We start from the raw sequence: 6,000 nt of genomic DNA on the forward strand, positions 1-6,000 counted from the left end.
ATTCCTCAGTCTCCTGTATCCCGAACCTCTCCCTCCCTATTGATCATCAGCATGTAGGTGAACAGGTGAACTCTGTATCTTCTTTCTTATTTCTTTTTTTTGAGATGGAGTCTCGCTCTGTCACCCAGGCTCACTGCAACCTCCGCCTCCCAGGTTCTAGCGATTCTCCTGCCTCAGCCTCTAAGTAGCTGGGATTACAGGTACCCGCCATCATACCTGGCTAATTTTTGGATTTTTGTAGAGATGGGGTTTCACCATGTTGGCCAGGCTGGTCTGGAACCCCTGACCTCAGGTGATCCACCCGCCTTGGCCTCCCAAAGTGCCAGGATTACAGGCATGAGCCACCACACCTGGCCTCTTTCTTCTGAAAATATCAACAAAACTTTCCTTCAACTTAGTACCTTGTCTCTCTGTTACCCTTCACAATCAAACTTCTTAAACTAGTAGCCCCACTCCACTGTCTCCAGTTCTCTATCTTACGGTTATTTTCCTCCAGCAGTAATATGGCTTTCCCTCACACCGATACGCTGGATTGCTTTTGTTAACCTCAGTCGCACCTCCTTGTTGCTAAGTACGACAGATGTGGCTCGGTTCTTCTAATTAAATTTCGGCAGCTGTCAACAATAGACCAATTTCTTCTAATTAAATTTCGGCAGCTGTCAACAATAGACCAATCATTCCTGAAGCACTCTTTTACCTGGACTTAACTGACTTTACCTCGATTTTTTTTTGACAGCATAGTTCTCTGTTGCTGCTTTTATTCCATGTTGACTTTTTAATATAATTTTTAATTTTTTGAAATAGAGATGGGGCCTCACTCTGTTGCCCAGGCTGGTCTCAAACTCCTGACCTTATGCAATCCTACTGCCTTGGCCTCCCAAAGTGCTGAAATTACATATGGGAGCCACCACACCCGGCCTCCTTGTCTATTTTTAAAATATGGTCATTCCTAAGGGTTTATCTTTGGCCCTCTTTCTTTTTGGCTCTAAACAGCCTCTCTTATCATCTCCTCTCTTTCTTTCTTTCTCCCTTCCTTCCGTCCTTTCTTTTTTCTTTCCTTCCTTCCTTTCTTCCCTTTCTTTCTTTCTCTTCCTTCCTTCCTTCCTTTCTCTTTCTTTCCTTCTTTCTTTCTTCTTTCTTTCCTTTCCTTTTCTTTCTTCCTTTTTGATGGAGTTTCACTTGTTGCCCAGGCTGGAGTGCAATGGCATGCTCTCGGCTCACTGCAACCTCTGCTTCCTGAGTTCAAGAGATTCTCCTGCCTCAGCCTCCTGAGTAGTTGGGATTACAGGCACCCACTATCACAGCTAATTTTTGTATTTTTAGTAGATGGGGTTTCGCCATGTTGGCCGGGGTGGTCTCTAACTCCTGACCTCAGGTGATCCACCTGCCTCAGCCTCCCAAAGTGCTGGGATTACAGACATGAGCCACTGTGACCGGCCAAGATTTGTCTTAAACAAGATTTGGGCCTGGACCATCTGATGCTTTCTAATGGCTTTAGTTAAGATCTATAGACTGATACCTGCCTAACCTAAATCTCTAGCCCAGATCTCTCTTCCTGAGCTCCCGAAGCATACATCCAACTGCCTAGTCTTCATGTCTTCTTGATTTTCTCACCAGTAACCAAATTTAACAGGTTCAAAACTGAAGTTATTTCCACGCTTCTCAAAACTATTCCTCTTCTTTTGATCTCTTTCTTCATGATTGACACCATCAATGGCTCCAGTCAAATATCTGAGTATCCTTTTACCTCCCTTTTACCCATCCCTCGTCCATCCAACTAATGACACTCATCCCAGTAGATCAGCCAGCACTTTCTCAAATTTGCACTTTTGCTCTAGACTTCTGTTTGATTTCCCTGAACACACTGTTGTATTTCCTGCCACACCCCATCCATAGCCTACTACCCCATACACAAACATACAAACTACTCATCATGGTAAATCCAGAGTGATCTTTCTATATTAAATTTATTCACTTCAGGCCAGGTGCAGTGGCTCATGCCTATAATCACAGCACTTTGGGAGGCCGAGGTGGGAGAATCACTTAAAGTCAGGACCTTCGAGACCAGCCTGGCCAACATGGTCTCTACCAAAAATACTAAAATTAGCTGGGTGTGGTGGCAGGTGCCTATAATCCTAGCTACTTGTGAGACTGAGGTAGGAGAATCACTTGAACCTTGCGGGGTGGAGGTTGCAGTGAGCCAAGACTGTACCACTACACTCCAGCCTGGGTGACAGAGAGCCAGACTCAGTCTCAAAATAAATAAATAAATAAATTTATTCACTTCAGTGACTCCCATCACTTATTGGATAAAATCTCAGTTTAGCCGGGCGCGGTGGCTCACGCCTGTAATCCCAGCACTTTGGGAGGCCGAGGTGGGCAGATCACCTGAGGTCAGGAGTTTTGAGACCAGCCTGGCCAACATGGAGAAACCCCATCTCTAAAAAAAAAAAAAAAAAAAAACAGCTTACAACTTGGGTGACAAGGCCCTTACTGACCAGATATCTACCTCTCAAACCTAATTTCTTGTCTCTCCTCAACCTTCCTTTCAAACCTTCCTACTTCACTCCCTTTCTCGTGCTGCCTCCTCAGTTACACAGTCTCACTCACCCTGGCATGGAAATCGAGTGTGTGTTTGCTGAAGTTAGACTGCCTGGCTGTTCTGCCACTCACTTATATGTGAGACCTACATAACTTCTCTGTGCCTCAGTTTCTTAACTGTAAAATAAGAATAGTAACAGCATCTACATCATAAAGAATAAACTGAAACAGGCTGAGGGTGGTGGCTCACACCCATAATCCCAGCACTTTGGGAGGCCGAGGTGGGTGGATCCCTTGAGGTCACAAGTTCAAGAGCAGCCTGGTCAACATGATGAAACCCCTGTCTCTACTAAAAATACAAAAACAAATTTAGCTGAGTGCGATGGTACGCGCCTGTAATCCCAGCTATTCTGGGTGGCTGAGGTATGGAAATTGCTTGAAACTGGGAAGCGAAGGCTGCAGTGAACAAAGATCGTGCCACTGCACTTCAGCCTGGGCGATAAAGTGAGACTCTGTCTCAAAAAAAGAAAAAAAAGTTAAAATGAGGTCTTTAGCGTGGGTCCTAATCCAATATAACTGGCATCCTTATAAGAAGAGAGTGTTCGTGCACAGACATTTGCCCGCACAGAAGATCATGTGAAGACGGAAGATGCCATCTATAAACCGAGAAAAGGACTAAGAAGAAATCAATTCTGCCACCCCCTTGATCTCAAACTTCCAGCTTTTAGAACTGAAGAAAGATAGATTTCTGTTGTTTAAGCCATCTAGTCTTTGGTACTTTCTTATGGCAACCCTAGCAAACTAACACACTGATACCCTAAAAGATGTCTAGCATGATGCCTTGCAAACAATAGGAACTCAAAAATATTTGTTTCATGAAAATGAATCATCCCATGTTCCTCCAATACCGTGAGGAAACGTCCTAATGAATTGGCCCAACACCGACTACCGAAGCCTTCTTTCCCCAACTAAAGATTCTGCAGAAATGTGAGATTAAACCACAATCTAAATATAAACACCATGTTTCAAATGCTTGCAAATCATTTCCCTTTCCTTTCCCTTTTAGAAACAGACGGCAGGAAATCTTAAAAGTTGTTTCATAAATATCTGAAGCAAAAATAGAACATTTACAATACCTATATGCTAAGGGACTTTGCTTCTGGTTGATTTCATCACTGGTTTTTTTTTTTTTAATAAAAAAATTTTAAACTTTTTTTTTTTTTTAAGACAGGGTTTCACCATGTTGGCCAGGCTGGTCTTGAACTCCTGACCTCAGCTGATCCACCCGCCTCGGCCTCCCAAAGTGCTGAGATTACAGGCGTGAGCCACCACACCTGGCCTTCATCACTGTTTTGAGTTAATAGGAGTAGGTACTGGAAAAGGTCATCAGAATTGCCAGGGATAACTGTAACCAGGTGTTAGATACCCTTAAGTTTGTCAGGTGCCTAAATTTAGCATGAAAATGGTGGAAGAGAAGGAAATATTCTAATAATCAGACAGATTCTCTTGAGGAAACAGCTTTCATTCCCTCCTTAAACTTCTGATGATAGGCTGAAGAAAACCTGAAGCAGAGAGACAAATGAAATTCCTTCACAGAGTAGGTAGGAATTGAGCAGAGACTTCTCAGATGTAGCAGTGAAAGATAGCGCAGAAAATTTTTTATTTTTCATATTGGTGAAGCTTAAAATCTTACACTACTACAAAAACAAAGCAATAACTTACATCTCAAAAAAAAGAGAAATTATTCTCTTATCTATATTATGCTGGTGTGTTAGCATGTAAAGATTATTTAATCTCTTTCCCTGGAGCAAAAAACAAAACTCCCTAAAATCTGCAGACTCACTGAATGTAACATCTGCTGAAAAATTAGAAGAATGAACTGACTCAAATTCTGCAATGAAACAGTTTTATTATTGCTTCCCATTTAGTTTAAAATTTTCAGTGGTCTGACATTTCTATAAAGGCAATATTGAAGAAAATTGTTTTAAAAAATGTGAATGTATAACATCAATTTCTTGACAACACAGTAATATTAAGTTTCCCAATCTTGTAATTTTAAAATAATTTCAGAAAACACAAAAATTATCTCCTACCAGAAACATCTGCCTTCCTTTTGTTGTTTTTGAGAGGAGTCTCACCGTTGCTCAGGCTGGAGTGCAATGGCGTGATATCGGCTCACTGCAACTTCCGCTTCCCAGGTTCAAGTGATTCTCCTGCCTCGGCGTCCTGAGTAGCTAGGATTACAGGAACCCACCACCATACCCGGCTAATTTTTGTGTTTTGGGGTAGAGATGGGATTTAGCCATTTGGCCAGGCTGATCTCGAACTCCTGACCTCAAGTGATCTGCCCTCCTCGGCCTCCCAAAGTGCTGGGATTACAGGTGTGAGCCTCTGCTCCTGGCCTGTTGCTGTTATCGTTGATGTATATGCAGTGAAAACCATGGGCTTTGGTGTCACATATACTGGAGTTTACACCTTGGTATAATTATATGACTTCGATCAAGTTTTCTGGCTTATGTGAGCCTTGGTTCAGATAAAATGAACATGATATCACTTACCTCATAGCTATACAGTGGGCATGTAGGTATCTAATAAATATTAATCTCCTTTCCCTGCTCTCCGTCTTGAAAAAGAGAAAATAAGGGCGCCTAGAATGTCTCTTTTCAAACTCACAGTTAAAGAATTTTGATTATGCGATGTGGCTTCGTTTTTCTACCCCCTGCCCCAAGAGGAGTGTGTACAGGTATACAGCAAAAGCTTAATGTTGCACTCAGAGGTCTGGCATTGGTGGGGGGGGGGCGGGAGGAGGAGGAGGAGGAGGAGGAGGAGGGGGAGAATTGAGGTACATTAGTGGAGGTCTCATATTTTAAATTCAGTCTTTGGGTGTTTAGATATATCAACCTCCTAGCACAATGCCTGACACGTACTAAGTGCTATTCAAATAATACCTCGCTTCGCTTCTTTCGTATTCGCTATAAAGCCTTTTAAAATACGTCATTAAAAGGAAACATGAACATCTATCTCTAAGTGCTTAGCCGGAAACACTAACTATTTGTCCTATTTGATGAGAAAAGATGACACGGGTTCCGCCGTCTCCTTCTGACAAATGAATGGCTGAAGCAAAAAAAGAGAAACAGCGCCACCCAGTGGGATGTCTGAGAACTGCACCTTTGAATGCAAGCGTGGTTTGGGGGACCTCACAATCAAGCTCTTCAGCTATTATGAGGTAAGTCAGTTCCTAAGGCTTCTAGATGGTTTGCAGTCCTCAAAAACATAGGGACGGGCATTGAATCCTACCCAAATCTCATTGCTTACTCTACGGAGCAGCTGCTAGAGTGGTGTAGGGGATGTGGTATGGAGCAGAGGAGAAAGAAGGGGTGATGAGATGGAGAAAGTTTCATGCCACAGAATACTTTCTCCTAGGGAGATCTCTGAGCTTATTTGAAAGAAACATTTTGA

This window comes from Aotus nancymaae, unplaced genomic scaffold (genome assembly GCF_030222135.1).
Source record: "Aotus nancymaae isolate 86718 unplaced genomic scaffold, 86718_ANA_hifiasm-v0.15.2.pri h1tg000033l, whole genome shotgun sequence".
Taxonomy (NCBI): domain Eukaryota; kingdom Metazoa; phylum Chordata; class Mammalia; order Primates; family Aotidae; genus Aotus; species Aotus nancymaae.